General features: G+C 38.9%; 1 long non-coding RNA gene across 4 annotated transcripts; it reads right to left on the bottom strand.

Moving 5' to 3' along the window:
* Window positions 1-497: 497 nt before the first annotated feature.
* LOC120412640 (uncharacterized) lies at window positions 498-5,447 on the bottom strand. Of its 4 annotated transcripts, XR_008212592.1 has the most exons (6): window positions 2,216-5,447; window positions 1,971-2,155; window positions 1,552-1,922; window positions 1,144-1,505; window positions 855-1,080; window positions 498-799 (listed from the first exon to the last, which is right to left on the bottom strand). It is a non-coding gene; the product is annotated as an uncharacterized LOC120412640 (long non-coding RNA). The 4 variants fall into 4 exon arrangements; XR_005604839.2 differs by having other exon boundaries at window positions 855-1,505; XR_008212593.1 differs by having other exon boundaries at window positions 855-1,505; window positions 2,031-2,155.
* Between the last annotated feature and the right edge of the window lie 9,090 nt (window positions 5,448-14,537).

Below are 14,537 nucleotides of genomic sequence, written 5' to 3'. Positions count from 1 at the left end.
GCGTAATCGCTGGTGGAAGCCCGATTGACGCGCGAAAACAACAAACAGGGCCAAACTCGCGGGGAGAGTGTTTTGACAGCCGAAGGAAGTGAAACACTAGCCGGTGTCAGAAGGCCCAGGTGGTGAATCTTAGCGAAATGTCATTTTTGCACTTTCCACACGCACATTCAAAATCATTCAACTTTGTCAAAACCGAACCTACACGGAGGATAGGCATTACACGAAATCGAGTTCGATTACACGAAATTCAGTTCAGGTACGATTACATACTTTCGTGTAACAGGGGTCGAACTGGATTTCGTGTAAAATTGAATTTGAAACATTTCACCAGGTTTCATCGGTTGTAAAATTGCATACATACGGGCGTATCTGTGTTTTTTCGGATATTTCTGTTATAAATAATAAGTTAAACAAAAAGTCTTAGTTGATACGAAATTTTATTACTAAAAAGAAGATATTTTCACCAAATATTAGTACAATTAGCAAAATGTTCCGACCTAACCGGGAACAAGCTGTCGGTTTTACCTATTAGCGGGTGTTTTCTATTTATTCTGTGTATGGATGTTGAAGTATGGCTTTCCTGCGCTTTGGGAGTTTGTCCTTGGCCATCTGGGTACGGATCTCGCCGTAGTGGTCTTAATGCACCGTTCCGGAGTACTCAACGTTGCTGTACAGAAAGTATAGCACAGTCGAGCGGCTAGAAGCAGACTTTCTCGCAAGGATGAGGCGATGTTGAAGGGAAAGGTGATTGTTTTGGTCATCTCGCGGAACATCCCGTGAGGCTTGGGAGGTGGGCGTCCTGCAAGGAAATATAATTAATTGATCCCTTAAATGTTGGATAAAGACGAACTCACCTGTCAGTGAACGAGATCAAAAAGTGATTGCGTTCATGATCTGTTGCTGTTGGGTGATTGTTCCTTGGGTTTCGTTCCGTTGAGGTTGAGCGCCATGTTACTGCCGGGGCGTGCGAGTCCAACACGCAAAGATGAGAGATGCTTCGAGCGAATTCATCTGCGAGTTTATTGGTTGAGCTGGAGTGCCCGCCACCACCACTGTTTCCGGGGACCGGTCCTGGATCTCCTGGAGAAGGATTTTCCATTATGATCTGTGAATGAATTCCACCAGAGTGTTCTCCAGACTCACGGCCACCTCCTGTGCAGCTATCTTCGAGCTTGTTCTGGGCCATCTAAATGGAGTCGGAAAATCACACGTGGACGACGCCCGGTGGTACCGTGGCCATTCCGCAGGATGAGTATGAAGCTAAAGATTGTCATCTTTTGGTACATGCCGCAGAGAACTGATCTGGATGGCGTAGTAAGTCCAATCGAAGGCCGATGTTCTTGGCACCCGGATCCGGACCTGGACCGCTCTGATGCAATACGCGCTCGGGGCAAACCACTACGATATGTCAATTTAATTCGACACTGCCGTTGTTATCACCCGTCACCACCCGTCCAGCCAGCATCCGGATTGAATTGACCGAGGTTTGTTGTCAAGGATTTGACCTGGAAAGGATTAACATAATCATAATCTGTTGATTGTCTAACTAACCTGCATGCTTGAGGTGGAGTGCAAACAAAATCAAGAACTATTGTAATGTCTGTTTATTGGCCTCCTTGCCGTTGATCCGTTAGGTGCACACATCACCATTTATCAGCACAACGGCGCTTACGACCTGGACCGTCGGGTTTGCCAAGGGTTGTCCTGTGCCTCTGATCATCTTCTTTCTAGAGGAGCCCTGAGTTGGGCCGAGTGCCGTTTTATTTTCTGGCGGCACCTTTAGGTCGTGCGTGCGCGTTCGGTTCGGCTCCTCGCCTTACTTCGCAGAGTCCTAAAAGTCCCGTCTCCACCTGCAAATTGTCCTTGTCACTCGTGTCCAACAGCGGTGCTTCAAATGTGTTTCACCTCCGCCGGATGTAGTTCTGCAGAAAAAAACAAACAATAAATTATTCAACGTTCTCGGCGCTCACGATTGTTTCGGTGCCCAGATAAGAACTCAGGTGTCGGTCCGGGTCCCCTACCTCCGGCACCTTCGGGTTGACCAGCGCCGTTGCGGTCGTGTCTTCAAGTTGGTCGAGATCTTGTCAAAGTATTGGATAGGGTGCTCGTGTTTGGCGTGGACAAGTCGGTTGTTCTGCTCGGTGCAGGGCAAAATCTGAATAAAAAGCAAGCGGTCAGAAAAAAAAAGAATAGTTAATACAGATCAAAATCTCACGGTTTCAGTGACCAGGGCTCTTCGGCGTGTTTCATTCCGGGGGTTTGCCCTTGTCTGATCGCAGCAACGGGGTGTTCCGAAGCGCGTCCTTTTGTGGCCGGATTCGGTTAAGTTATTGGTTCCCCGGCTTGAGAGAAGCGAAATTGTACCTTCCGGCAAGAAATCGGCCATCAAGCAAGATTTCCTTTCCCTCAAACCGAATTCGTGGCCGGGGGACACTTTGGTGGCCGGATCGAGGGGTGGTTCACTTCCGCCTTGGTCGAGCGTTGATAATCCTTTTTTTTTAAAAATCGGCGTTCGCTCCTCTTTATTTCACCTTATCCAACCCTATCTGACCTTTTCTTGCTTTAACGCGCGTTAGCTCGCCTTTTCTGTTGCCTTTTCTTGCATTCGCAGCTCAGTCTGCTCGAATTTTTGACAACGAGAACTGTCAACAGCAAATGACAGATCTCGTTGTCAAATCATTCGAGCAGTTTGTTTTGATTTTTTCACCGCGTTCACCTTTGTTGATCAAAGGAACCTGTGCCGCAGAGAAAACGGTTTTACGCGGCTACCGGTGGCCAAACCGGAGAAGTACCTGTTAATATTCAAATCCAGTGGCAGGAGAGAAAATCAGCCTGAAGCATGAAGCGTGCTACGTCAAATCCCGACCGAATTGTCGCAAGCCATTCGCAACTTTGCCAAAAATCTCGAGAAAGGGCTCTCGTCGGCAATTAGCGGTTGCTCCTAAGAGATCGTCAAGATTAAGCTATCGGCGGTTTCCGCCTTCGGACAGACCCTCCGACGGTACACGTCGTCGAATCACCTGGCGCAAGCTGCTCGAGCCGTGCTCCAGAACAGCACCCAGATTGCGCAAATGCTGAACGGCCTGAACCGGGTGGACTTTCACCACCGCCTCAGGGCGGTCCCGGTGTACCGATGCACTAGCGGCCGATGCAGCCGGTCGAGATCCAGGGTGGACCGCCCGTTAATATGCCGATGCCGAGCAACGCCTCCGGGGGGACAAGCGTCCGGCAGACAATCGAAGTTGTCATCATCCGTCGAAGAGTGAATATCCAATCAAGATGAAGAAAAAGGTGCACGATCTGTTCCGGAATCGCAAGCCTACAGGGACTTGCTGGCGTTGGAGCGTAAGCTCGACGCAACCAATATGTGCAAGCGACTGGACAATGTCCAGTGGACATCCAGGAAGCCTTGAAGCGTTCAATGAAGCAAAAGCGCAAGTTGCAAATCTTCATTTAAAACACCTTTATTCCAAGCAATGAAACGGAAGTGGCCGGTTTAGCCGACCTTGGTGGTGAGAGTTCCGTTGCTTCGTGGGAACTCCAGGTCGAGGGACGTCTGCTGGAGGACAACAAGTCAGATTCGAACAAGATCAATCGCACATTTTCTAGGATTTGTTAGTACGGGCCAGACAATCATCTGGTCTAGTGGCACTCATCCACCCAGGAAACGGATGGGTTCCAGGTGAAACGCCCTGGAGATCGTAACCTATTTTTTTTACAAACAATTTGAAAAAATAAATAATGATACCGGTTTTGAATCTGATTTTTAACACAATGAATGGCAAAAATGAATGATCGCGCAAAAGGAAAAAAAAAAAAAACTAAGAAATCAGAAAAAAAAACAGCACCAGAAATATACTGGTCCGGTGGCGGATTGTCCGGGTTCGTGTCCACTGCAGCAAAACAACTTTCCGAGGTTAATTACGGAACTGATTGCATCAATGACGACCAGTGCCGCTCCTTAAATTCTTAGCCAACACCGGTATATTCATGGTCAACAATTCGAACCCAAGAACTGCAGCTTAAACTGCAACAGCGGGTGATGTCCAACGGAGATAATCTGCAGCTGGGAGGATTCTTGGAAAAGGGATTATTTCTTTAACGCCAGTGACCGTTAGTAGGTGATTAATTAAATGAACCAGCCCCTTCCACAACAGGTAGACTTTTTCGCTAAGGTGTTGATGGACTCGTCTCTTCTTTTTAAAAATGTAAATCTAATAAAACACTACCCAATAACCCCAACCCGTTAAATTTTTATTCCATTTTCTGCAAGATGATTGGAATCCCGAGTTAACAGTTTATGATTGTGTATAAGTGTTGCCTCCCAGCCAGAGAGGGTCGTACTGTAGTGGTGATTGGACATCTCGTCGATCGTTTGCTCATGTTCCTGCTGCTGACTGTCGGGCTCGCACCACCCCCAGCAAAATTTTACACCGATTCCCAAACTGCGAAACTCTTGTCGGAGGTTAGCTTCAACTCGATCACGACTTCAGCAAGCCCGTCATCTGGTCCTGCACGTGTGGGCTGGCGACGTCCTCAAAGGGTAGACCTTGGATATAACGGCACATGATGTCGTTGCAGCTGCTATTCGACTATTGTAGCACAGGGAGTAGAACAGGCCGTACGCGTTCTCGATAAGGCGTTCGTGGGCGACTTGCCTGTTTGCAGGTACGTCAACTGGAGTTCCTTGTCCAGCTCAGCTCGTTCAGCTCGTCCTCCTGCTGCTGGAACTCGCTAACCCGCTCACTCTCCAAACACTCCACGAATCCCTGCCGGATCTCGTTCGTAATCCGCTTGTTCTGAGTAAACAGTCCTAAGACCTGCTGGTTTAAGTTTGGCTGGCGCATGATCGCGGGTAGGTTTCCGAATCGCGTTCTCCGGCAGCCACGAGCTATAGGTGACACAGCGCGTTTTGTTGAGCATGTGGTCGGCCTTGCCGGAGCGTGGATTCAGCCCGAACAGCAGCTTGTTGGCGCCGCGTTTAAAAATTTGCAGCGCGGAACCTCTGGAACCCACTCTTCTTCCGCATTTCACAGCATCCACGACTTGGTCGCACTGGATAGGCATCGAGTAGAAACACGATCGTTTTGATCCTTCTTCTGCTGCTACTGGAACAAGTCAAGTCCAAGTAAAAATAATCGAACATTTCAATGTTTTTCTAGCGAGATTGTTATTTTCAGAATTTTGACAGCCAAACTGCTTGACAAAATCACAACAATCACCGTGTTGCCAAAACCGAGCAAAAACTGCTCGAACTGGCAAGGCAAAGTTGCAAGATCGATTTATCTCTGCTCACATTCGAGCAGAAGCAACACGCCTTAAGAGCCTTAACGCGCGTTAGCTTTCCTTTTGTTGCCTTCTCGTGGCGTTGTGAAAAAAATCGTCGCTTTTGTGAATTTCGAGCTACTTTTTGTGCTTTTTATTGTTCTAACGCGAAGTGAGCTACCCCTCGGGCCGGATTCGGTTAAATTCTAGGTTTTCGTGTTTGGGGGAAGAGGAATTTTACCTTCCGGCAAGGACGTCAAAAAATCTGCCGGATACGCAAGATTCCCATTCCCCAAAACCGGATTACGACACTTTTGTTACCGATGGACACTTTTGGCCGATGGACACTTTTGTTACCGGTTCCGGTTAAATTCTTGGTTCCCCGGTGTGACGAAAGTGGAATTGTACGTTACGGCAAAGATTCTTAGAAATCTGCCGGCCAAGATTGGGAAAAGCAAGATTCCCTTTCCCTCAAACCGGATTACGAAGAATTCATGGTCGGCAGACACTTTGGCGGCCGGATTTGGTTAAATTCTTGGTTCTCTGGTTTGCGGGATGCAGAATTATACCTTCCGGCAAGGGCTCCTAAAAATCTGTCGGTCAAGATCGGGAACCGCAAAATTCCGCTTCCCCAAACTGGATAACGAAGAATTGCGGGCCGGTGGACACTTTTTCCGGTCTTGGTTAAGCGAAATTGTACCTTCCAGCAATGATACTTCACAATCTGTCGACCAAAAACGCGATTTCTTCGAAGAACTTACCTCTTGCCACCAGCTCCAAATTTGCACTAAGTCCCGATTTGACAGCGGGCGAAAAACTCGAAATTATTCTAAGTCCAAAAGTTACACCTTTTTCAGTTCGGGCCCCTGAACTGGTAAAGGTGTAACTTTTACACTTTTTGCAGTTCGCCTTTTACACTTTTTTCAGTTCGAGGGTTGAAACTAGTCGGTGGTGTAAAATCGAACTGCAAAAAGTGTAATGCTGATTCTCCGTGTACTCAGAAATAAGCTCACTCAAAATAATCCACACGTAGGTGCTACGTGAAAAATCACGTAAACCCAAAATTCCCCTCCATAGGTCCATTTTACGTGACACACGTAAAAATAATGTGAAAGTGTACCGGCAAAAAAATATTTTCACGTTGAAACTACGTGAAAAACCTTATAGTATTTTTCCACTAGGGTTTTCCATGTAGCTTTTATGTGTTTTAAAATGTAACTCCAACGTGACTGGAGTGCACCATTCCGCAAAATTTCTACGTGATTATTTTAGTATGAAAATTGATGGTGTACGGTGAAGACCTGCTGTCGGTCTTGTGCCTGAAAATTGAAGTGAAAATAGAACGGTAAGTTAAATAAAGTTAAAATAATTTGATCAATAATTAATAATATTTTTCTCGCAGAAGCCGATTCTTTTTCAGCAGCATCCTTTTTCCTGGCGGCAAAAGAATTTCTAGGCCCGTTCTAACAGTAGTGGCCGATGCTACCGTGTTGATTGACATCACCGAAAATGTCACGGATATGGCCAGCGTTTGCCGGGTGTGTTCCGGAGGATTGCGAGTATGGATTGCGTTCTTGGTGGTCCGATCTTCAATGCCGGATGCTTTGCCGCCACTCTCTCGTCGGCCCTGGCCAGTTTAGTGTCCGCGTCGAAGGTGCTCCAAGCAACAAGCTGTATCCAAATAAAAGGATTGGTTTAGAACCAGCATCGGAAATAACAACCAAGGCGGACATCCACTGGCGTTCGACGATGTAAGCCGACCAACCCGACCATCTACGACAACGACTTCGAGACGGGTTCCCTTGCGGCCATGCAGGCCAGCGGAATAATTAAGCTTCGCTCGAACATCTTCCTGCTCGGCACATGCACGACTGGGCCTAGATCAGTTAATCTAGTTAATGAATAAAATGAATTTTTGCAAATTAAATTTAATTTCTTTTCATTTCTCTTCGAAAAACAAAAATTAATTATAGTTATCACCCACACCTGCAAAGTTCATATAATGTTTACTAAAACAAACATGTAGAATTTACCAATCGATTCATATAGCTTTTACGTGCGAAACACGTAGAAACAACGTGAAATGATCTGGCCAGCAAATTTCGTTTCTACTAGGGCCACATCGTAGAAGTTACGTGAAAACTCTAGTGGAAAAATACCACATAGCTTTTCACGTAACTTCAACGTGAATAATTTTTTGAGTGAGTAAATGGGACGTAAATCATAAGTGAATTACATTCAGAATTCAACAAAAACACAAAAGTTTACACACCAATTTCTCATTACTGAATTCAGTTGAATTTACTGAAATCTGCACTACAGAAATTTTCAGTAAATGAAAACTTGCTGAAATTTAAGCAAAGTTTGACAGCTCCATACAAATTTTAAATGAAGTCCAGCGAAAAACTAACAGAAAATTTCAGTAGTGCAGTTTTCAGTATATATTAACTGAAAACGAATACGGTGGTTGGTCACTTTTTCGTTTGACACTTTTTTAGTTTGTACCCCGTTGGTTGGTCAAAGTCAAACTAAAAAGTGACGAACTGTCACTTTTTACACGGCGCTCACGCACACTATCAAAACACACGTTTAGTAGTGTGTGTGAACTCCGTGTAAAAGGAGTGTCAAACTAAAACGTGACCCCGTTCGTTTGACAACAGTTGGTGTCAAACCATCGGGGTTTGAGTGTATCAGAATTTGCTGTGTATACACCGCAAATTTTGGATTACCACTTCAGTAAAGTGAAATGCTGTAGAGATAATGTAAAGTGAATGCTGTAGAGATGTCGGTGAGCATCTCTCTCTGCATTACCCAATATTTGTGTAACCTTTCATGAGAATGAGCTTGTACTGATATCCGTGTTACCGGATGATTGAGGGATCGGGAGAGAGAGGGACAGATCGGGAAACGTGTGTGACGTGTACGGAGCGGAGCGGATCTCGACTGAATCCGAACAGGGCAATCTGCAACCGGACCGTGGTCAGTGGGCGGTCGGGAGGATGGCTACTGCAGCCTTCGTGCTGCGTCCGGAAGCAGGACGTCCCTACAAATGCTATTCAGTAATCATATGTGATATCACTTTTGCTGAAATTCGGTAATGAACAAAAACATTGCTGAAAAATCTGTAACTGCATATCTGTCAAACTGAAATGTCACTTATGACTTTTTGTTTGGTTGCTGCCGAGAGAAAATCCCCTTCACGCAAAGGCGACATTAGTCTTTTAAGACTTAAAATTAGGCTTTATCGAACCTAACCGTGTTAAGTCTTTTTAAGCCTAATGATGGGTTAGTCTTTAAATGACTAGTTTCGTTTTAGTACGAAAAAGCCTAAATTTTAGGCTTTATGTTATCGTCAAAAAGCCTAAATTTTAGCCTTTTTCGAGAATGCGAGGGGATCAGAGCGGACATAATCCAAGATGGCGGAACTTGATTAAGACTTATTTATAGGCTTAAAAAGACTTATTTATAGGTTTAAAAGACTAATTTTAAGGCTTTTGCAGGAAATGGGAGCGGTCAAAGCGGACAAAATCCAAGATGGCGGAACTTGATTAAGACTTATTTTTAGGCTTAAAAAGACTTATTTATAGGTTTAAAAGACTAATTTTTAGGCTTTTGCAGGAAATGGGAGCGATCAAAGCGTACATAATCCAAGATGGCGGAACTTGATTAAGACTTATTTTTAGGCTTAAAAAGACTTATTTATAGGTTTAAAAGACTAATTTTTAGGCTTTTGCAGGAAATGGGAGCGGTCAAAGCGTACATAATCCAAGATGGCGGAACTTGATTAAGACTTATTTTTAGGCTTAAAAAGACTTATTTATAGGTTTAAAAGACTAATTTTTAGGCTTTTAAAGGAAATGGGAGTGGTCAAAGCGGACATAATCCAAGATGGCGGAACTTGATTAAGACTTATTTTTAGGCTTAAAAAGACTTATTTATAGGTTTAAAAGACTAATTTTTAGGCTTTTGCAGGAAATGGGAGCGGTCAAAGCGTACATAATCCAAGATGGCGGAACTTGATTAAGACTTATTTTTAGGCTTAAAAAGACTTATTTATAGGTTTAAAAGACTAATTTTCAGGCTTTTGCAGGAAATGGGAGGGGTCAAATAATCGGACATAATCCAAGATGACGGAATCCTTATTTTATGCCTGAAAAGGCTAGGGGATCAAATAGCGGGAATAAACAGTAGAAAATAAAATATTTATAAGAATGTTTTTATTCGGTAATTCGGTAGTTTCGGAATACGACAGATTCACGGATGCGTTCAGCTTTAACCTGAAAAAAAAATCAATATTTTGAAGATGAGTTGCGAGAATTTGAATTTAGGAATTTAAGAATTGAATTTAGGAATTTAAGAATTTAAGAATTTAAGAATTTAAGAATTTAAGAATTTAAGAATTTAAGAATTTAAGAATTTAAGAATTTAAGAATTTAAGAATTTAAGAATTTAAGAATTTAAGAATTTAAGAATTTAAGAATTTAAGAATTTAAGAATTTAAGAATTTAAGAATTTAAGAATTTAAGAATTTAAGAATTTAAGAATATAAGAATTTAAGAATTTAAGAATTTAAGAATTTAAGAATTTAAGAATTTAAGAATTTAAAAATTTAAGAATTTAAGAATTTAAGAATTTAAGAATTTAAGAATTTAAGAATTTAAGAATTAAAGAATTAAAGAATTTAAGAATTTAAGAATTTAAGAATTTAAGAATTTAAGAATTTAAGAATTTAAGAATTTAAGAATTTAAGAATTTAAGAATTTAAGAATTTAAGAATTAAGAATTTAAGAATTTAAGAATTTAAGAATTTAAGAATTTAAGAATTTAAGAATTTAAGAATTTAAGAATTTAAGAATTTAAGAATTTAAGAATTTAAGAATTTAAGAATTTAAGAATTTAAGAATTTAAGAATTTAAGAATTTAAGAATTTAAGAGTTTAAGAATTTAAGAATTGAAGAATTTCGAATTAGCTTTTTATTTTTAAATTTTCGATTTTTTAAGCTTTTTATTTTTAAATTTTTGTATTTTTAAATTTTTGATTTTTTTGCAATTTTGTATTTTTGTATATTTGAAGTTTTGTATTTTTGTATTTTTGTATTTTTGTATTTTTGTATTTTGTATTTTGTATTTTTGTATTTTTGTATTTTTGTATTTTTGTATTTTTGTAGTTTTGTATTTTTTTTTGTATTTTTGTATTTTTGTATTTTTGAATTTTTGAATTTTTGAATTTTTGAATTTTTGAATTTTTGAATTTTTGAATTTTTGAATTTTTGAATTTTTGAATTTTTGAATTTTTGAATTTTTGAATTTTTGAATTTTTGAATTTTTGAATTTTTGAATTTTTGAATTTTTGAATTTTTGAATGTTTGAATTTCTGAATTTTTAAATTTTTGAATTTCAGAATTTAAGAATTTTAGAATTTTAGAATTTAAGAATTTTAGAATTTTAGAATTTTAGAATTTGAGAATTTTAGAATTTTAGAATTTTAGAATTTTAGAATTTTAGAATTTTAGAATTTTAGAATTTTAGAATTTTAGAATTTTAGAATTTTAGAATTTTAGAATTTTAGAATTTTAGAATTTTAGAATTTTAGAATTTTAGAATTTTAGAGAATTTTAGAATTTTAGAATTTTTTAATTTCTGAAATTTAAATTTTTGAATTTTAAAATTTTTGAATTTTTGAATTTTAAAATTTTGGATTTTTTAAATTGTTGAATTTCTGAATTTTTGGTTGAATTTTTAAATTATTACATTTTTGAACACACACACACACACACACCACTCTTACACACTCATTCACAAACACAACCACCACCACCATTATTTTCACCGCCACCATCGGTTGTCTACTCCCGCCTCGTTGTCCTTTTTCGCTTCCACTTTGGAATTCAATCCCCGGCGGATTGATTCCGAGATTTTCTGTCCTCTGTTGTCGCACTCAAAACTTCCTCCAGCACTCAGAAACACAACGCCGTCCACAAAAAAAAAGTTCCTGACCAAAATCCTTCCCCGTCCGACGAACAGCAACCACCACCGGCAACTTTCAACTTTTCCTGAATTGACATGTCAAATCGTGAACCAAAGTTTATAGTACAGAAAAGCCTAAAATTTAGTCTTTTTCTAAGTTTTGCACTAAGTTCTAAAAAAAGCCTAAAATTTAGGCCCAAAAAAAGCCTAATTTTAAGGCCTTTTTCTGACAATACTGACCGAACTTCAAAAAAGACTAAAAATAAGTCTTTAAAGACTAATGCCGGTTTTCCGTGTTTCAAAAATGTTGTGTGTGTTTTTTTTTTTAATTTTGTATTGTGATCTTTAGAAACCAAGGTAAGAATAATGTGAATAACAAATGCCTCGATGCTAAGCACTTTTTTTAGGTTAGGACGGTTGATGAAATAAATGTATAAATAACAGTACTGCAAACATTTTCAATTACAAGCAAAATCAAATTTTGATAACTGGAAAACCATCAACGATTGCTGAATCTTCAGCAAATTATCTGTCAAACTGCCACAAGAAAATTACTGAATTTTCAGCAAAATAATTTGACGTTTCTTTTGCTGAAACTTTAGTTGTTTTGACAACCATTTTAATGAAATTTCAGTGACAAATATCAGTTAAAGGCTAGTACGCAAATCGGAAGGAAATGGGTCAAGAAACAGCTTTACGAACAGCAGAACAAAGGAGAGGGAGCCTTTTTTTTTTGGGGCTTTTCTTCGCCCTATCTGGCTTGCTTTCGCTGCCGCTGCTGCCCATTTGAATTTTTTTCTTGACCGGTTCCTTCCGATGTGCATACACCGCTTAACTGAAAATTCTGTAAAATCTTAATTATTGAATCGTTTACTGAAATTTCAGTAGATGAAATTTCAGTAAAACTTTACTGAATTTCAGTAAAAAAAATTGGTGTGTAGATAGCTTAACTGTTAAGCTGTTGTTTTTCATATGTTTTGGGACCTATTAAAAAAAAACTCTAGGATCTTTAAAAAAAAACTCTAGATTTGGTTATTTCGACATGTTGCGATTTATCAACTATACACTCATCCCCCGGTGGTTGGTCACTTTTTCGTTTGACACTTTTTTAGTTTGTACCCCGTTGGTTGGTCAAAGTCAAACTAAAAAGTGATGAACTGTCACTTTTTACACGGCGCTCACGCATACACTATCAAAACAAACGTTTGGTAGTGTGTGTGAACTCAGTGTAAAAGGGGTGTCAAACTCAAACTTCGTTTGACAACAATTGGTGTCAAACCATCGAGGTTTGAGTGTAGTATACAGTGCTCTTGGAAAGAGCTGTCAACCAAGATACGCTTTTTGGTCACTTTTTCATTTGACACTTTTCACTTTTCAGTTTGATTATTTGACTAAAAAGGGACACTATATTAAAACGGGAAAATTGATGTTTTCTAAGTCTCACCCAAAAGACCCACCATTTTCTAATGTCGATATCTCAGCAACTAATGGTCCGATTTACAATACTAAAATATAAAACATTCGAGAAATTTTCTGATCTGTTAGAAAAAAATATTTTCGAAATTTTTAAAATAAGACAAACATTTAAAAAGAGCGTAATGCTGAATGTTTGGCCCTTTTGAAATGTTAGTCTTGATTTAATTTTTTAAATATTGTTTTCGAAAAGATTCGAAAATTTCACGAATGTTTTATATTTTAACATTGAAATCGGACCATTAGTTGCTGAGATATCGACATTAGAAAATGGTGGGTGGTTTGGGTGAGACTTAGAAAACATCAATTTTCCTGTTTTTAAACACTTGCTTGGCAATATCTCAGCAACTAAGGGTCGTATCAACAAAGTTCAAAAAAGCAAAATATAGAGCATTTTCTCAGCTTTTCAAAAATATTTTTTCAAAAGTGGGCAAACATGTGCACTAATTTAAAAAAATGAAAAACTGCGACTATTTTCAAAAAAGTCACCTAAAAATGGATTTAACTTGCAAACGGTGCACTTTATCAAAATTTCACTGAAGTACTTTTGGATTGCATTTTTACATTGAAAAATGATGTTAACAATTTTTTGCGACCAATATTTCGATTTTTTGAAAAAATCAGTATTGATTCAAAAATTCATAACTCAGTCAAAGATTTTTTGCCCATTCTGAAAGTTTCTGAAAAGTTGGCATTTGATGTTAGAGGACATATCAAAAAATAAAAAAACAGTGTTTTTTTTTTGCAAATCAAGTTTTAGCGACAAAAAGTTAAATAAAAAATCACCAAATTTTTGTTTACCGTGTATCTTTTTTTCAGTGTAGTCCATATCCATACCTACAACTTTGCTGAAGACACCAAATCGATCAAAAAATTCCTTCAAAACATACAGATTTTTGAATTTTCATACATCATTTTTGTATGGACAGCTGCCAAATTTGTATGGAATTATATGGACAAACTAATGATGCAAAATTGCTTCTTTGGGCATACCGAAAGCATCATAAAAGTTTCAGCCGGATTAAAAAATACAAAAAAAATCGAATGACCGAAATCTGAGAGAACTACTCAATGGCAGAAAAAAAATCATAGTTTATAAACAGTTTTAAATTATAAAATGTAAAAATTTAATACATTTTTTTTTTCATTTGAAATTTTAAAATTTTTAACTCTAGAATTCTAAAACACTTAAATTCATAAATCTAAAATTTTATTGAGAAATTGAAAAAAAGAAGTGAACAACACGGAGTGAAACTTTCGTAGCTGTCATGGCAAACTTCACAGCAACTGGACAGAAAATTTAACTCCATGTTGCACTTTTGACAGAATAAAAAAAAACTCTAAATTTTTTTTTACATGAAATCCTAAAATTCAAAAACGCAGAAGTTCCAAAATTCAACAATCCAAAAAATCCAAAATTATAAAATTTTAAATGATTAAGAGAGATGTGAGCCGGTAACATGGAGTGAAACTTTCTCAGCTGTCATGGAATCCTTCACAGCAGCTTGACAGAAAGTTTAACTCCATGTTGCGCTTTTAATTTCTCGATATGAATTTCACAGACGTTTGACGCTTGACAGAAAGTTTAACCACAGACTGTGGTCTGTGGTTTAACCCCATGTTGCACTTTTAACATCTCGAATTCGGGGTCGCTGCCGGGATTGGTGGTGTACTGGTAAGCGTAATTGCCTCTCACCCCAGTTGGCCTGGGTTCAATTCTAGTCGACCCCGGTTGGGGTTGGTTTTTCCATTCAAACTTTTTATACGAGTATTGAGACATTAATATTTACCGAATATGACTTGCCAAACCAACATAAAATAAGCCACATTAC

The sequence above is a fragment of the Culex pipiens genome, chromosome 3, assembly GCF_016801865.2.
Source record: "Culex pipiens pallens isolate TS chromosome 3, TS_CPP_V2, whole genome shotgun sequence".
Taxonomy (NCBI): Eukaryota; Metazoa; Arthropoda; class Insecta; order Diptera; family Culicidae; genus Culex; species Culex pipiens.
This window is presented reverse-complemented; position numbering and strand designations above follow the sequence as displayed.